Source organism: Diabrotica undecimpunctata, unplaced genomic scaffold (assembly GCF_040954645.1).
Source record: "Diabrotica undecimpunctata isolate CICGRU unplaced genomic scaffold, icDiaUnde3 ctg00000258.1, whole genome shotgun sequence".
NCBI classification, from domain to species: Eukaryota; Metazoa; Arthropoda; class Insecta; order Coleoptera; family Chrysomelidae; genus Diabrotica; species Diabrotica undecimpunctata.
The window spans coordinates 576,949-597,099 of record NW_027311911.1 but is presented as its reverse complement, the minus strand read 5'-3'; the positions used below and the strand labels follow the sequence as shown (position 1 = coordinate 597,099).

General features: G+C 32.8%; 1 long non-coding RNA gene across 1 annotated transcript; it reads left to right on the top strand.

Annotated features, from left to right (window-relative positions):
- Positions 1-3,929: 3,929 nt before the first annotated feature.
- LOC140431262 (uncharacterized) lies at positions 3,930-19,211 on the top strand. The gene is made up of 3 exons (XR_011949646.1): positions 3,930-4,013; positions 12,854-13,291; positions 19,058-19,211. It is a non-coding gene; the product is annotated as an uncharacterized lncRNA (long non-coding RNA).
- The last annotated feature ends 940 nt before the right edge of the window (positions 19,212-20,151 follow it).

Below are 20,151 nucleotides of genomic sequence, written 5' to 3'. Positions count from 1 at the left end.
GTGTTGTTTGTTGTGGTGTGGTGAGTGAGTGTATGGGTATGTGTATAAGTGATGGTGTTGGTTGGGTGTATGTTGGTGAGAGTGTGTTGTGTTTGTATGGATGTCTAGGAGTGGAGGCGGTGGAGTGGAGGATCATAATAAGGGGTGGTTTTTTTGAATGTGGACGGAATATGGGTGTGTTGTTCTGTGTTTGGGTTTTCTTCGGTATGATGAGTGTTTTTGGTGTGGTGTTGTTTGTGTCTGTATATTCTGTGGATTTGCGCTTGGATACGGTTATGTGGCTGTGATCTGTGATGGCTTGCAGATCCTTTTCCCATTCTCTTATGTTGGAAATAAGACCTGTTGTGTAGAGGATAGCTTGGTTTTTGTATGGTTCCATTTATAGGTTAAAAGGAATGTTGCTGAGGAGGTTGTGGTTTTTGAGGATACGGAAAAATTTTCTCGAACTGGAAATTTTTTTTGGAATTAGTGTGATTAAGTATTTGTGTGTGTGTTGTCTCTGTTTTGGAATAATGTGTGCTGGTGTAGTGTGTGTAGTTGTGGTGTGTGGGTCGGTGTGATGTGTCTTGAATTTGTGGTGTGCATGTTTCGTGTATTTTGTTTTTGATTTGTATAAGGAGAGTGGTGATATTGTTATCTGTGCTTGTATATTTTGGATGACTAGTGAGATGTGTTTGCTAGCCTTCTCAGGATTTTCGAGGCAGAGTTCTTGAAGAGCCTGCCTTCATTCTTGTTCCGACCTTGGTTCGCATCCATCTATGGTGAAAGATACTTCTGATGTATGGATGCTGTTGATATTGTATATGTGTCTGAGTCTATGTCTGGTGGTTTTGGTGGTTCTTTTTATTTTTCTGCTCTTGATCGTCTTCGTGGCATGTTTGTGTGGCGTGTGTGCGAGTGTAGCTATGTGTATAAGAATTGTGTGATTGGTAAGTATATGTTTGTGTGTAGATGTGTAATTTGTGAGTGTATGTATTTGTGTTGAGTTGTGAGTTGTAAATGTATGGATTTGTGTTGTTTGGTGTGAATTGTAACTGTATGAATTTGGGTTTTGATGTTTGTGTGTGCGTGTGTTGTGTTGACTTAACCTGTGTTGAGTGTGCACTTGCGCCTACATCGAGCAGGATTCGGTTGACTCCTGCATCGAGGAGCTCCTAATCCAGCACCTAGTGTCGATATTCTCTTGCTATCTATTATGTTTTTCAATAACTTGGTTCTAGGAACTATCGACAGGCTGGCGCCACGTCAGTTCGTTTTCGATGCTTGATTGCCGGTTTTGGTACCTTACACGCACTATTTTTGTACCTCCACACAGCAATTTCGCATCCAAAGTCTGTTTCTGGTGGTCCATGCGGCCCGATTCGCAACCCGTTGATACCGTGATAATGTTCGCGGTTTCGCGTCCTTTGATGCACGTGTATGCCGTTTCGCGACCTTTTTCGCGGTTTTTCGGTTTTGTACCGTTGCTTTTGGCTTCTGTTAGCACAGACTGAAGTATTAATAAAACATTTAAAATATATAATAAGTTTAGTTCTTTTATTAAACTTCAATGCACATGCAGTTGTATTGTTGTGATGTAGCAGACCAAGCATACAAAAGAAAATAAAAATGACAATATTAGTGATGCTTTTATTAACGATCTCATTCAATCTTATATTTTGTTTTGTTCTTTGTTCTTAGATGACCCATTATCTACATCTAGATCTTTAGAAGATTGTCAAAATTAATCTAATATGTATATTGCAGCATTAAATAATATACCAGCTTGTAGTCTTCAAAATTTAGAACAAACTACTTCAGCTTTTGTTCAAACAAAACCTGGTCAGACTTTTTATTTTTGTGGACATCTTTATGTCCAGCAAAGACTGCGACTTGCCAAGACTGTCATAAAATTGGACATTATGCTATCAAAGAATCAGGCAAAGTGAATGCAATCAAAGAAAATTCAAACAAAATCAACTTCTGCTTCTACAGTTGCAATCGCTTCTTCAATGGAAACACTTTAATCGCTTTCAAGATGTATAGTTAAAGTAACAGTTAACTAAATTAATACCAAATCCTTAATATACATTGGAAGCTTAGATACCTTTTGAATCATGAATTCGCTAATGAAAGTAAACTTAAATTTTTTAAACTCAAGGGGAAGTCTCTATGGCATGTATGTCATACTCAACAAATTTTCAAGGCTATTGTTAATTAAATATTCAGATTGATAAAGAAAGATATGAATCAAAACCTTTAGTTTTACCCAAACTTTGTACAGACGTGATTTTGAGTCAAGATATTATGAAACAACATGAAAGTGTAAAAGATAAATTTGGAGGACCAAGAAAACCTCTTAAGATATGCTGTTTTACTGAAGCTAAACTAAAGTTAAGCCACCTTCGTTGTTTGCTAATTTAACAGACAATTGTCACGCTGTTGCTACTAAATATTGCAGACAGTCACAGGAAGATAAAAAATTTATCTGTACAAGAAATAAAAAAATCTCGTTAAAGAAGAAATTATTGAAGAGAATAAATCACCTTGGAGGGCCCAAGTTTTGGTAACTAAAAACGAAAATCATAAATGTCGCATGGTAGTTGATTACTTTAAAATAATCAATAGATTTACATTACTTGATGCTTATCTTTTGCCGACTATCGATTTACTAGTGTCCAAGATATCAACATATAAGTAATTTTTAGCTCAATTGATTTAAAATTCGCATATTATCAAATACCAATCCAGGAATCTGACAAACCATTTACAGCTTTCGAGGCAAATGGATGCCTTTACCAATTCCGTCGTATTCCTTTTAAGGTTGCCAATGGGGAGTATCATGTTTTCAGAGAGTTATTGATTCTGTCATTAAAAAAGAAAATCTACAATGTGTTTACGCTTATTTAGATGACGTAACAGTGGGTGGTGTGGATGAAAATAGCCATGATTTAAATTTACAGAATTTTTTAAATGCCATTAAAAAATATGGGTTGACTTTAAATCGAAATAAATGTCACTACAATCAAAAAGGTATAAATATTTTCGGATATACAATAGAAGACTTTACAATGAAACCTGATTCAGACAGATTAAAGCCTCTACTAAATTTATCAATTCTTAATTAATCTAAAACTCTACATAGGGCACTTAAAATGTTTTCAAATTACTCAAAATTGTGTAATAATTTTTAGCAAAAATTATAGGTCTTATAGATTGCACGAAATTTCCATTAGGTCCAAGAATATGTACGGCCTAGAAAAAAATAATATAAATAAAAAATGTAGCTAGAAAATGTAGTAAAATAATTTTGAATCAAAATGTTAATAAGCGCTTTTGTGTAGAATGAATCGTTCTCTTAGAAGCAACGCTTGTAGCGATCGGCGATTTTAAATGTCAGTTATGACCCAGAAATCAATAATCAATAAAATTTATGTCAGCTCGACGGTAAAAATTCGATATCTTTTGATCAGAGTCTCCTATCGACAAATATTAAGATGAGTTCTCAAGTAAAGAGTGCAGATTTCGTTTGCAATTTTTATGTTTTGCCACAAAAGAACTTATTTTTTATAAAGGTGTGGTTATAAAGGTTTTTTGAAAAGTGTTCAAGACTTATTTAAATAATTTATTTTCTATTATTCAGAATATAACCTTATTTATTTTTAAATCTTTTATTTAATTAGACTATATTCGCTAATTATAATATAGCTGTAGTTCCACATCTTTTAAATTCTCGAACTCAAATTGGCTGATTCACTATTTTCAAGTTCTGAGAATTCACTTGTCTGAAAAACAACATGTTTTTGGGAAACTTTTTATTACCCCAAAACACTTCAGAAACCTTAAGGAAACGTACCCGTCCTTTGTATAGAAAGTTTAAAATGACATTTTAAGCTTAGAACCACCCTAGTCGACTTTCGTACATACGTATTTTCTTTCGTATGATTGGCCACTCTATAACAACTTGTCGTTACGAACAGATATCACCACGAGCAACCTTAAGCACCAGCCACAGAACGCCGCAGTCATAAAAGGTAAGTGAATCGCATATAGAATTGACAATAAGTTATTTATCCATATCATATCCATTTACACATATTAAAATTTTCGTTATTTTAAATTAAATATTAACCAGCGACCTCATTAAGTTTTTAAAAGAACACAACTTCTAGTACATAATACATTCAAAATCGTTTTTATGGTAGCATTTCCCGTGAACTGCGATTTTTTGTAATGTAAATGTTTAAATTCTGAGTTTTTAAGTCATATTTCAAATGCCTCATATTTGTTTCCAAAACTCAAAATCGAAATTTTATATCATAGGTTTTGAAGATTATTTCCTAACAATCAAAATCTAAAGACCAGTCAATGAAAGTGATAAATTTTATTGAACTCACGAGAATAGTAAAAAATGGCAAAAATCGCGCAACGTTTTTTTATTCCATACGAAAGCTACACTCATTCTCTTTAAAAAGCATTTTGTGAATAGGACACTCTGATTAAACGATATAAAAATTTTACCGTCGAGTTGATACCAATTTTATTTAAGATTGATTTCGCTCGCATACTGACTATTAAAATCGCCGATCGCTTTAAAATTTGTTTCTGAGAGATCACTTCATTCTACACAAAAACTGCTAATAAGTATTTTTGTTTAAAATTATCCCAGCTACATTTTTTATTACAAAAATTTTTTTCTATGGCGTACAGATTCTTGGTAAATCAATTTTTTCAGTTTTTATCCCCTATGAAAGGGTTTTTAGGTGGAGGCCCCGGTGCAAAAGTGGTAAACCTTTTTTGCATCGTGTTTGGGGTCCCAAAATTAATATTTTTGGCAAAAATCATTGGCCTGTTTGTATGATTTTTACGGGTCAAATCTCTGACGACTGGACTAGGCAGATTACTTTACTGAATTCTTTATCTATTTTACTTATCACACAAAAGTTAAAAAAAACTATTAATAAATTTTATAAATTAATCCCTTAGGGTTATTAGTGCTTCATTTTTTACTTTAGACTCATATAAGCCAGATGAAAATAAAAAGCCAAATACAAAAAATCAATTTATTGATAAATAAAAGATAGAAACATGGAATATACACGAATAAAAAAATTTACACTAAATAAAGTAATGCTTTCTAAATGCAAAAAGAATATCTATTCCTAATAATTGTCTACTCAGGTCTAGAAACTAATTAATGGCAGTATTATTGCCTACCCTTTAAATAATAGTAATAATAATACATTTTCAAATCATACACAATAAACTATTATTAATGGTTTTCTTGTTTAAAAAATATACTTTTACATGGAAACTGACCTTGTTAACAAATTAAAAACATCCTTACTATAAATTTTCTTTCAACATAAAAATCAAAGCAAACTCCCCGACGAGAACAGTCAATTTTTGGCCTATGCTAAAAAATAATTTTTTCCAATATTTTTTCGAAATCTATCGTAATGACAACCACAATCGTTTGTCTCCTTCAAACCAAATCAATAAATTCTCGAGCCACGTTAAAAAAAGGAAAGCAAATAACTTACAGTGTATCTCGGGTTTGGCTATCTGCACTTATATTCAGGACTTGTACGCACAACTCTTTCTTTGTATAATTTTAAATTACCTTTTGCAAAAATTTACTGCTTCTAAACTTTGACAATTAAGTTCTTCAAACATTCATTCTAAGATGCTGTCCTTTCTTGGGTTTCTGATTTTTTTTTGGCATCTCATCTTCCAAAATACTTCCTAACCAATTTGCTTCTTCAATTTTCTTCCCGTCAGACTTTTTTATCATTCCAAAATTGAAAACAAAACCACCTCTTCATAATCATGCGTTACTCTGTCTTCCAAAAAATTTCCATGTAAGAAAGTTATAGAAACTCAACAAATGCGCTTCTAAGATATTATGGGAAAAACCATTGGTGATGTTCATTTTACAAACGAATTTAAAATTTCCAATTTGTTATTACAACACCTATTTACATCTATTCTAAACCAAAAATTTTGATTTTGTTTTCGCCCTTCGCTGTTTTCTTTAATTTAGACATAACCAAAATATGACTTATAAAATAACAAAAAGTGAAGCGATGAAAAAAAGGTTTTTGTGTTCTCTAGTGTAAGCCAATTAATTATTAATTTTTTTAACCCGTTAACAAACTATTCCGAGGTAATTCGTCTTGCACTTGTATCTAAAACAACCAACCCGAGATATCTCGTTTTGAGCTATTTAGTGGGAATTTGAGAGATCTATTTTGTTCTTTTGAGTTAGGCTTTTGAAATTTGAACGAACTTAGACGAAGAAGTTGTTACAAGTGCTGGTTGCGTAATATTAGACAATGGACAGGTTAAACGGTCGATAATGTGTTTGATATAGCTGCCGACCGTGAAACACTTTATCACCTCAAGGTTGTATAGCGTCAATAAAACGATGGCAGAAGGAAGAGGGCTTGTACACGACCTCAGTCCGGTTGCATATACGTAAAGACATTTTATGAAATTGAGTCGTTATTTAGTCAATATGAATTCTAGCCAGGGTAGTAGAGATTTAGATAACAGTTTTGAACTAGATGTATACAGGACATCAGAAAGCCCGGCTCCACCTAGGTTTCCTTTTACTGGGAAATCGAAGTGTCATTTCGATATATATATATATATATATATATATATATATATATATATATATATATATATATATATATATATATATATATATATATATATATATATGTGGCTAAACACCCCTTTAGGGGTTACGCCGCTTACGCTCTCTAGATCTATGTTTTGAGGTAGATCAGTCCTCATGTTCCTTATTTAATTTTCTCAGTTATTTTTCTCCATTGTGTCCTATCTCTGGTTTTTCCTTTCCACTGTCGTATGCCCGCCTTGTTGAGATCATTTACAACTTCTTGTAACCATGTAGATCTTGGTCTTCCACGTCTTCTTTTGCCAGCTGGTGTCCATTCCAATATTGAGAATATCGTCGTAGTTGATCCTGATCTCCATACGTGTCCTAGCCATTTTGCTCTTTGTTGTTTTATTTTACACACTATATCTTCCTTAATTTCTTCCAGTAGCTCAAGGTTCGTTCTTTGTCTAAATTCATTTTCATTTATTTTTATTGGTCCCAGTATTGCTCTTAGTATTTTTCTTTCTTGTATTCTAAGGTTTTCCTCTTGTTTTTTTGTCATGCTGAGGGTTTCGGCTGCATACATCATCGTCGGTCGAATTATTGTTTTGTATACCTTCATTTTCGATTTCTTACTCAATAGTTTATTTTTTAGTAATTTCTTATTTGCATGGAAGGTCTTATTTGCTGTAATAATCCTTTCTTTGATTTCTGTTTCTCTTTCTCCATTGTTTGTTATTAATATTCCCAAGTACTTAAATTTTTCGACTTCTTCAAAAATGTATTCGCCTAGTCTAACCTTTTTGTTTTCGAAGTTTTTATCAAATCTCATTATTTTTGTTTTTTCTTGGTTTATTTTTAATCCCATTACTTTTCCTTCTGTTACCATTTCATTTAACATTTTTTCCATTGTTTTTCTATTTTTTGTTATTAGCACAATATCGTCAGCGTATGCTATTATTTGTCCTTCTCTAGTTCTAAGGGTACCTTTGTTTATTTTCCTGACGATGTATTCCAGGGCAAGATTAAACAGGGTTGCTGATAACGAATCTCCTTGTCTAACCCCTTTATTTATGACAAATTCTTCTGTGTCTCCTACTTGAGTTTTTATACTCACTACAGTTCTACTCATTGTCATTTTTATTAATCGTCTTAATTTGTTTTGTATTCCCATTTCTTCCAGAGCTACCATTAATTTTGATCTTTTTATTGTATCAAATGCTTGCTGAAAATCTATAAAAAGCAGTTCAATTTCTATTTTATATCCATGAGCTTTTTCCATAATTTGTTTAACTGTATGTATGGCATCTGTTGTAGACTTTCCCTTAATAAATCCGCATTGATAGTGTCCTATGATATTCGTCATAGCGTTGGTCAGTCTTCGATGTATTAAGGTCGACATAATTTTATATGCTGTGTTTAATAGCGTCAGTCCTCTGTAGTTATTACACATTTGTTGGTCTCCTTTTTTATGAATCGTGATAATTTGTCCTTTGTTCCATTCTTCCGGCATTTTTTCTTCGTCCCATATGTCTTTTATTAAATTGTACAGTTTTTCTTTTAATTCTTCACCACCATATTTTATAAGTTCCATATTGATCCCGTCTGATCCTGAAGATTTACCATTACGGCTGCTATTTATAATTTCCTCAACTTCCTCTTTTGTTGGTCTTTCTAGCTGGTTTCCTAACATCATTGTCTCTTCTTCTACGTTTTCATTTAGGTCTTGATCTTCTTGCTCTGTTAATAATTCTTTAAAATAGTGAGTCCAAATTTCTTTATACTCTTCATCATTTTCTGATACTTTTCCATTTTTATCTTTTATGCCTTTTATCTTTCCTTTAAAAGTTTTGTTTTGCTCGCTAATTTTCTTATAAAATGCTTTTGTGTTTCTGTTCTTACTTTCTTTTTCTATTTCTTTTATCTTATCATCTAACCAGGCACGTTTAATTTTCCTTATTTTTTTCTTACATTCATTCCTTATTCTATTGTATTCTTCCCTATAATCCTGTCTATTTGTTCTTATCCACATTTGTCTAATTTCTATCTTCTTTTTTAGCATGTTATGGCATTCTTCATTATACCATTCTTGTTTTTTTTGTTTCTTTTTATTCCTATGTGTACATCCGCTGTTTCATGTATACATTTTTTTAAATTTCTCCATTCTGTTTCTATATCCTTTGTATATTTACACTGTTCCTTTAGTTTTTTGTTCATGTCATCAGCATACTTAATCCTTATGTCTGGAGCATTCAGTTTTTCTACGTACCATTTGTCTTTCATTGTCGTGTTTTTTAGAGTTCTTTTGACTTTTTGTTTTACCTTTGCAGTCACCATAAAATGATCTGTGTCTGCATGCGCACCTCTGTAAGTTCTCACGTCCGTAACCGATGTTTGTTTCCTTCTTGTAATCAGAATATGGTCTATTTGGGACCATGTTTTTTGGTCTGGGGAAATCCATGTTACTTTATGGTATTTAGGATGTTCGAAATTTGTACTAATGATAATCATATTGGTACTAGCTGCTAGGTTACATAATCTTTGACCATTGTCATTTGTTTTTTCGTGTAATGTGTGTTTACCTGCTACTTGGTTAATGTAGTCTTCCTTACCTACTTGGGCGTTAAAATCTCCCATTACCAGTATTGTGTCTTCTCTAGGTAAATTCTCCATTTCTCGTTCAAGTTCCTCATACATTTTGTCTTTTTCCTCCGCAGCAGCACTTTCAGTTGGAGCATATACGTTTATGATTGATATATTAAATGGTTTGGCGTTAATTCTCAGGTAAGCCATACGTTCATTTATTGGTTTAAATTGCATAATGTTATTTTTTATTTTTCCCATAATTATGAAAGCAACTCCATATTGACCTTGTTTTCCATGTCCCGAATACTGTAGTGTGTAGTTTTTTTTATTTATTTCTCCTTGACCTGCCCATCTAATTTCTTGAATCACTGCAATATCAATTTGGTATCTTTCTAGTTCTGAGACAATCTCCTGCATTTTTCCTGGTTCAAGCATTGTTCTGATGTTCCACGTACTTATTTTTAGTTCATCGCGTTTTTTCATTTTTCTATTATATTTTTTCCTGCTCGTCTGTTTTATCTTATCTAATCTATTCATGTCCTTTTCCTTTGTCATTTTCGTTTCCGTTTTTTGTTGTGTGTACGATATTTGTTGTTTTATCGGTTTTTTGGCGTGTCTTGGTTTGCCTTTTCCAGTTCATTCTTCTCTTTGTTCCATTTCCATATAGCCCCGTCAATATTTAATTTTTGGTAACCTACTCTGGTGTTCATACCTTTTTCTTGTTGAAATTTTGCAATTTTCCGTATTTCTTGTTGGATCTTCATCTCTTCTTGCGTTAGATCGTTATTGATGTATATTTCTGGCTTTGATGCCCTTAGTTTGTTTTTGTTCTTCATGATTTTAATTTTTTCATTTCTGTTTTTTAGTTTTACAAGACATGTTTTGTCGCCTATTTTATAAGCATCTTCTATTTCTACTTTAATGCCTAATTCTTTTTCCACGAAATTTGCCATAATCTCGTTGACTACATTTGGGTTATTTGTATCCATCGGTAGACCCTGGACAATAACATTGTTAGCCTTTCTCTCTTTCTCGAGCTGTTCTACCTTCATTTTCACTATCTTTAGTTCCTGCTTCATTTCATCATTTTCCTTTTTTAGTTGTTGGTTACTTTGTTTGAATTCATTTATTTATTTTTTTAATTCTCTGAGGTCATTTCTATATTCTCGTTGTTCTTCTTTTATTCCTTTTACCTCCGTTGTTAGATGTTTTGTTTGATCTGTTAAATTTTGCATCATTTTTAAAAGCTGATCTATTTTGTTTTCATCTTTCTGTTGTTTGGTTGGTGTTCTGGTAAGTTTCTTGCTCTTGTTGAAAATATCTTCATCATCTTCCTTTCGACTTCTTTTTTTATTGTCTTCTGAGGTGTAGTCATCATCGCTATCCATTTTTATTTTTTTTTTATGTATTTTTTACTCTATATTATAGCAAGCGGTAAGTTCTAGTTCTCCGGTCAACCCGTCAGAAGCTCTAGAACTTCTCAAGCAATAATTGAGTATGAAATTTAAATTTATTAAATATTTTATTTCTTCTAAATTTTGTTTATTTAGTTAATATTATTAATTAGCGGATTTCCTTTCTTGGATTTTTGAAACTTTTTGGATAACCGGCAACGTCGCATTCAATTTGATCAAGACTTGTCTTCTTATCTGTTATTAAAAGAACTGGAATTTCTAAATGTCGTTTTGTTTTGAATACAATAAAATGTTTTAAAACTTACTTACAGGTCACTTTTTGCCAATTTTCTTTGCACTGCAGAGAGTTTATGTCCTCATACAATTTTTCACGTATAGTTTGGATTTTATTTCTCACTATTACCTCAAAAATCGGAATAAACACTGGTAAAAATGTTTAACACTTTTATTTCGCACAACGCGCTGTCAAAGAAAGTCCATTTCGATATACAGGATGTTAAAAATAATATTGATTTTTTCAATATGTTCTTCGATGATGGACTAGTGGACAAAATTATTTAAAAAACAAATCGTTTTGCGAATCAGAAAAGGCGATCAGGCTTTCGCAAAGTTATAAAAGAGAACAAATGGACAGAAATAGGGATGAAATGCACCAACGGATAGGGATGAAATGCGAATATTTTTTGCAATTATATTACTGCTGGTCTTTGCAAAGAAACCAGTGGACTGGTTTTATTGGTCCAAAAAACCAATAATGAAAACGCCTTTTTTCTTTAGGATTATGAAATATAAAGTGGTTCTTCAAAATAAAGCTATACCTGTATTTCTCTAATAATGAATCTTTCAACAAAGTCCGAAACTGTGTAAGATCTGGAAATTTATGAATACCTAAATGCTAAGTACAAATCTCTGCATGATTTAAAAAAGATGTATGTAACAATTGACGAGAGCTTACTTCTCTATAAAGGCAGACTCGGATAGATTTAATACATTCCAAACAAAAGGGCACGATTTGGTATAAATAACTACATGCTGTGTGAATCGTCCTCCGGATATATTTTGGCATAAAATAATTTATACGGGAAAGGATACAAAGTTTGACAAACAATATCTTCCAGTGTCAACACGTAATGTTATGGCGCTAATGAAACCTTTACTGTCGAAAGGTCACTATTTGACTAAAGACAATTCGCACAGATACGTACGGTACTATTAGAATGCGAAAAAAGGGATCTACTACAACAAATGAAAAATCGCGTTTCAAATGGGAAAGGTAATAGTAATGAAGTAGATGGATAAACGGGCGGTTTGTGAGCTGTTAACTCTGCATATTGCCAAAATGATTACTAAAGACGGGCAAGTAACAGAGATAAAAACCTAAAATTATTCAAAACAACAACAATATTATTGACAGAGTAGACCAACATCTTGCTGATTACGGTGTAACCAGGAAGCGTGGAAAAAAGTATTACAAAAGAATATTCTTATGAAGTTATTATATATAATTTTCTTTATATTATTCTTAATAAGATGTCGAACATGTTAAGTGGAATGCTTTTGTGCTGTACACGAAAAGCGAAGGGCTAGCAACGCATCTAGAATTTCGAATGCGTTTGATAACGCAACTGATAGAGGTTTGCTACAAAGATAGAGGTGTGTCAAAAGGAAAATCTTTAACGCTTCCAAACCCACTTAAACTTATCAGTCGACATTTCCCAGAAGTTGTTCCTATCTTCTTCTTCTTCTTCCTTTGACCTATCCGTTTCGGACGTTGGCTATTAACAAGGCTATTTTGACTTTGTTTACGGCACCTCTGAACAGTTCGGTCGAGGTTAGTCCGAACCATTGTTCCTATCACAGGGAAAAAAGTTCATCCAACTAGAGTGTGTGTTGTGTGCAGTAAGGCGAAGAATCTATCCGGGAAAAAGTTGAGGCGCGTATCAAGGTACCGCTGTCCTGATGGGACTTTGTGTGACGCCCTAGTTTAAAGACGTATCATACGGTAACTAACTTTTAGTTTCTCTTGTTTGTGTTCATTATTATAAAAAAATATAAATACGTATATGTATGTCTTGTTCTTTATGATCCAATGCAACTGTAAGCTCTTCTCAATAAATACTTTTTGATCATCATCCACAGCGTGCATAAAAACTTTTGTTGTCTAGTTTACTGAGAATGGCTTTTAGATAAAAATCAAACATACAATGCTCTAGGCATGCTAGACAAAAAACCTTTTTTTTTTTCGCAGGTTTTATTTATCCAACCAAAAACCCGTAAACGAGATATCTTGGTATAGTTATTATACATATCTTCAACCGTTAAAAAAAAATAAAAAAACAAAGCAAAAATCAACATTGTATATGTATAACATTTTTAAATTCTGCAAGAAGTGAAAAATCAAGTGCATAATAAAAAAATTGGTTTTTTGAGACCGTTTTTGGAAAAATAAATGGTTCGTTAAGGAGTTAACTAAGGCCAAAAAAAAAAGAAACAGAAGATCGAGCTTGTTTGCTTGGTATTTTTTGACCATTCAAAGGGTAGCAATAATATCTTTGACACAACATGGTCTTCCCATTCTATAAGCATATAAAGAAACATTGTGAGGAAAAATTTTTACATGCCAAATTCAAACAAAAAAAAAACAATACAAAAACCAAAATTTCTCATTGAAATCACATACAAGCAAGTAAGTACCATTCATTTAGTTTATAACTTTATTTTAGCTAACACCAGCTGTTGCTCTATGTAGTTCAATTAAAAAACATTATGAAGTATTCTGAAGTAGTGCCAGATAGGAAAACGCCCCTTTCATTATCTATAAACAAAATAAACGCAATTAAAGTAATGTCCGTTAAAAAATTGGGTTTATTCATGGGCGTATTTACCGTGAATGGCGGAGGTGCCGTTGCACCGACACGTGGTCTAGAAGGGGCGCTGAAGTAAGGTAAAGGGTGCTTTTTAGAGGTATAGAACTTTAAAATGGAATAAAACATACATAAATAATCTTTATAAATTGACATGCAATTGACTTTATTCGAAAGATAATCTTTTGGCAATATAATTTAAATATGATTTCTGGCATTTGGCTGTCATGGTTGGTTTTGACATAGTCTAATCTGGAGGTACAATTTTCAAACACTTTTCCCAATATTTGTGGCCCTATATCGGCAATAATCCTCGAATGTTGTCATCCAAGTGGTCAATCGTTTCATGCTTATACTGGCACATTCACATATCCCTACATAAAATAGTCTAGCAGTATTAAATCGCACAATTTTGTAGGCCAATTCACGGTTCGAAATGTGAAACTTCATCATCTTGGTGCTACAGCCCTTAGAGGGCCTCGACCTTCTCAAGCTTTCTACGCCATTTTATTCTGTCCCTCGCTTGCATTTTCCAGTTGCCCCGTCCATCCACCTCAGCTTTGGTCTACCCCGTCTTCTCATTCCCACGGGTTGCGCTGTTAGAATCTTTTTTATCATGTTTGACTCAGGGTCTCGGGCTACAGGTCCTGCCCACTGCAGGCGGTTTCGCTTAATTATAGTGGTAATATCTTTACCACCAAACGTATGCTTGTAAATATTCTGCAGTTCAAAGTTATATCTACGCCTCCATATTCCGTTCTCACAGACCACTCCGAATATCTTGCGTAGCACCTTTCTTTCAAAAATGGATACAGCGGATTCATTTGTTTTCGTTAGCGTCCATGCCTCTGATCCATATGTGAGAACGGGGACTATCGGTATTCTATACAGCCTTATACGAGTTTTTTAAGACAGACGTTTGTTAGCTAAGTACTTTGATAGACGAAATGTGAAACTATGGGGTTAAAAAACATTGTGTCACAAACTCCTGCACATCATGGTTGGTTGTTTAATTGGGGAATGAAAAATCAGTAATCATGGCTCTATATTGGTCACCATTGACTGTACCATTCTGGCCAGCATCATTTTTGTAAAAGTATGGTTCATTAATTCCACCAGACCATAAAGCCCACCAAACAGTCAGTTTTTCTGAATGTAATGGTTTCTCAACATAATTTTGAGGATCATTTTAACTTCAAAGGGGGCAGTTTTGTTTGTTGACGAAGCCATTTCACTAAAAATGCACTTTATCGCTAAACAAAATTATCGGAATCAACAGCAATTTCGTTTTGGACTCACTCACGGAATCTACGACTCTACGCCTTGCTAAGTGATGATGTATCTAAAACTCTTACATGAGTTGGATTTTGTAAGCAGGCTAAACGGGATTTTTTCGCAAAATCTTCCATAAAGCAGATAGACACGTATCCAACTGCTGTATACGATGGCAGATAGACTGATTCGGGTCTTCCTGTACGCTACGCTCTACAGCAGCAACAACTTCTTCTGTACGCACTGTACGACGTGTCTGTGGATGCATATTATCATTTAAAGTAAACATGGTAGAAAAACGTTCCATATTTAATCGAATTACTTGCTCTGATGGACTATTATGTTGACGATATAAAGGACGTAATGCGCGATACATATTTCTATAACAGAACCACAATTTAAATTTACCACCACAAAATAAATTTCTACAATTTGGAAGCGTTGTTCAGGCGTCAAGTCCATTCATGGTAAAATGTCAAACACACCTTAACATAAATCACTTGACAGCTGTCAAAATGACTAACACCTAAAAGTGTTACTTACTTAAATTTCTATACCTCTACAAATATCACCCTTTATTAGGTACTAAAAATATCAAAAATAATCGACTAAATTACTTCCCATGAACGGTTACTTCACAAGTCTCACTCACAATAGTCTAGTCGGTATCTCTTTTTAGTTTGGTGTGAAGCATACAAAGGCAGTTTTTTGCACAAATCGCTTTAAAATATCACTATAAATCATAATTTTACATGCGTGAGTATTAAAATATGGACTTATCTTTTTATTAAACAAAATATGAAAAAAATTTGTTATTTTTCCTTGTTTTTTCGCATATGTCTTAAGCACTTAGTTTAAAAAGAAATGTAAAAAAAGTTTTGTAAGTTAATTTTGCATAAGATAATGATAGTTTCAAATCTTAAAAGTTAATATATTTATTGAAAAAATAATACTTAAAAACAAAGAAAATTATTTCCCATATTAACTCAAACATAGGATCTTTATATTTAAAACAAAAACCAGATTATAGGAAATGTGTAAAAGATTCAATCAGCAAAAGCTGCTATCGCTTTGTTGAATTAAATGGTCAAATATATGGCCTAGGAGGACAAATTCGTTAAACTTCCCGTGCTCGAATCGGTATCAATAGAGTGTTATGACGCATTTCAGCATATCCCTGCCTTATCAAACAGACATCAGAGGACAGAAAACGATATTATTAAATCGTTTTCCTTCATGACCACCAAAACAGGTGGCACCTCTGCACGCTAACCGCTGCAGTGGTCAAGTTTTAGGAGACATTCCGAGTTTAAATTTGTATCAGTCCGAGTGTCTGATCAGCCAGGAATATGCTGAAATGAGTCATAACACTCTATTGATACCGATTCGGGCACGAGAAGTTTAACGAATTTGTCCTCCATATATTTGGCCATTTAATATATATACTTATATAAAGGGTAAGGTGTAAAAACAAACAATGTCCACTTTATAAGAATTTCAAGTAATGAACTTATTATGTTGACAATATCCGGTCCCAAAGACGTGCTAAATTGTACGGAAATAACACCAACGATGTCCAAATAACAAAGCATTAGAAAATACCCTTACTGGTTAAAAACAAAAATTTTCCACGCGGTACTGGCAAACAACCAATGTAGTCCAACTAGTTGCCTAGCAACGATGGTTAAAGGGCGTGACAATCTTCCATGTTTGGTTTTTTTCGCGGCAGTTTTTTTCGCGGCATTTTAAGTTGAGTTCGAGTCAAGAGTATTTGTGTGACGATCTGTTAAAAAAACCACAAAACGAAAGAAATTTGGCCGAACTGTAGATGTAATGAAAAAGTTGAAGTTGCAGTCTCGCCAGTTAGGAGATGATTGTAAGTGTAGAAGATTGAAGTGTTTTTAAAACACTACTACGTAAGAGAGGCAAAACATACTTAACGCATTTAATCAACTAGGATCAATAGATGTTCAAAACATTTATTTAGCTGGCTGGATTGTTGTATTGCCAGATGTAAGACGAAGATCACGACAGATCGATGGAGAACAACATCATGAAGCTACCTATCGCTACAGAATACGAGTACTTCCGAAACTACTCCTGTTGATAAAATAAAAACGCATTCTTCGATACATCGTCAATTAACTTCTGATTTAAGTACCCAGATTTAGCAATATATTGCTTCATTTCGGGGTAGGTTGAGTTTTTCTAGCTTTCATGAATACAAAAAACTGTAATAGAGTGGAATAATATGAAAATGTTTTAAGTTTCCTACTGCATACGTTTCATATGACAACTACCGAAATATTTTTAATAGCAAGTTTAACATTTCATTTGGATACCCTAAGGCAGATACCTATAGCAAGTGTGATGAATTTAATGCAAAAATCAAGACTCTTTATTCTGTTGACAATGCAGCACAGATAAAAGCTCTATTTATGAAAAATAAATTGCAAAAAACTCGTGACCAGGTTTTTTATGATATAAAACGAGCTACGTTTTTACGAAACTTTTATGATATAATACGAGGACTACCAGAAAAACCTACCAGCTAGCTACCCAACATCAGCACTAACGAGGTTTATTATAGAAGACAACTTTCTATGTTTTCGTTTAACATTTACGTACTGTACATATTTTTTTACATATCCTGAATATGTGTCAAGGAAAGGATCGGACAAGGTATCATCGTTTCTGTTTATCTTTATTTTCAATGAACTACCAACAGAAGTCCGTCATCTTCACATTTTATGCGACTCAGCTGGCGAACAAAATAAAAATTGTACGGTTGTTCGGCTACTTCATTCCATTTTGCACGATATAAAGCATCTAGAACTATTCATCAGAGGACATTCGTATCTAGAATGTGATAAAAACATGGGTTTAATAAATTTGAAGACTAGAATGGAACTACCCGTAGATTGGACAAATGTGTTACAAGATGCAAAAAAAATGCCGAAACCGTTTAAAGTTATAGACGTGGACCAGAAATTAACGAACCAGTGGACTACTTTTCTACAAGAAATATTTATTTCTAAGCGTCTATTAATAATTTAGCGTAATAGCTCTGCAGCAAGTAAGAAAATTTCGAGTGATGAAAGAAAAACGCAGATAGGAATTTCTGAAAAAAAGCATAACGATTTAAAAAAGTATTAATACTTTTCTGTTCTAAATGTTAAAGAATTGTATGCAACATTGCTTTACAAATGAAACATCTCTATGTAAGCTTATGTCGAAAATGAATATCTTTGGTTTTTAACAAGTTATTTGCGACGTTAACGTGTTTTTATTTTTTATCAAATAGAATCTAATAATCTTAAGTTCAAATTCTTTTGTTTAGATATTAACAAAATAGTAACAAGATCGTAACAAGCGGTTTGGTAACATTAATTAACATTTCTCTGGAAGTTACTTTTGTAACATCGTTTTATTTTTCCCCCTTATCCTTCATATATATATATATATATATATATATATATATATATATATATATATATACATATATATATATATATATATATATATATATATATATATATATATATATATATATATTATATAATATATAAAGATTTATGGGGCAAAAGCAGTGTTGAAATCGAACGGTTCTGGCTTCGTAATTTCTTAAGACATATTTATTTTTTTGGAAAAACTTGAAAGCGAGAGAAGAGAGACGACTATTTGACAAATTAGCGCCAAAAAAAAATTTTATTTGATATGTTTATTAGCAACTGTAAGTAGGCTTATACAGTATGAGTTAACAACAATTGACGAGAAACTTGAGGCTTTAAGAGAAAGATCTGCTTTCAAACAATATATTCTCAACAAGCCGTATAAGTATAGATTAAAATAATTTGCATTTGTTGATTTGATAACATTATGTTTCAAATTTAGAGGTTTATATTGGAAAACAACTACCAGGTCTGTAAGAACTACCTAAGATCAAAAAAGTCAATTACTAAACTATGGTAGGTGCGCTCACTAACAGCCTGGACGCCTGTACGAAAAAATTCTAAACACGCCTATGGGTTTATTATTCTAAACCAAAAGTAATTAAAAAAAATAAAAAAAATATACATACCATAAGCAATAAAGCAAAATTAATTTGTCCTAATGGTAATGCCTCCAACTGAAGCGTGATATTGCTGCTCATCAAAATTATTAAAATATCTTTTCTGGTTTTAACATCTGTCATATACCATAACGAGTTGTAGACTGCATCAGTTATGTCTCCGTTCTTAAAAAAATATACAGCAATAATCATTTTTATCTACTATATTTAACATCGTTAAAATACGTTTTATTTGACGTTTCAGATTGACACCTAAACATCAAATATAAAGTATTTCCCCAAGTTCCCTAAGAAAAAGTCCCTTTTACGAAAAAGAAGAACAATAAAATTCTAGGATATTAGAGATGGCATCCAAAAATCCAGAAATGTCTGGAACTTCAGAAAATGTATATAAGCAGATGTTGTTGATAGTTTGATAGTAGTATTTTTAAGTTAATAGTTATCATTATATTAAAGTATTATAAACAAGTTGGTGTTGAATAAAATTGATTTCAAAGAAGTGTAACAATAATTGTCTTCTTCTTCTTCTGCTTCCTTTATTGGGTAATATTCAAGGGGATAATTTGTCGAGCTAATTCAGGGGGGATATTCTCAACTTGCTCTAGACAATCGAATATCTCCATATAACACTAAATTAAAATTATTTTATTTTGAATGAACACTGTGTTGAAACTTCTAGTGCCAAACAGTTAGTATAGAAATAGGAAATACAATACAATACAGGATAAAACGTTTCTCGCTTGACCAGAAATGCTACCATGGATAATACTCAGAGAACCCCGTTCTAAAAAAAGAGAGGAATTTGTAAGGTTATCTTATAGTAAAATATAATAAAGGAATATATATAATAGGTTGATTTTGGCTAGATTAAGAAAAGCAATCAACAAATTTTGTCTCTGAGGATTAAGGTTGGATAGAAGAGAGCAAATCTCTATAGGAGTTTGTAGTTTTGTTTTAACCAATTCTTTGTAGAGGTCAAAATTTGGAGAAACGTTTATTGGACACTCTAGGGAAATATAATTCAGAGATCCAATTTGACCACACTCACAGTATAGGTTGTCCAGAGTGAATATGCAAATGAACTAAAGTGAAACAATGTCCTGTTCTCATCCTAATTATCATGGTGATATGCCTTCTGTCTTTATAAGGAAGTTGACTAAACCATGGTAATTTGTTCCATTTATTGATTATGTTACTATAAAACGACCCCTTTCATCTGTTTGAATTTTATTCTTGTGCCCATCGAGTCAAAATTAGCTTTTATGAAATAAGTAATTTAATAATGCAATTTAACTTTGGCTGGCATTTTAGTGATCTTTACTAAAACGGGACACTGAC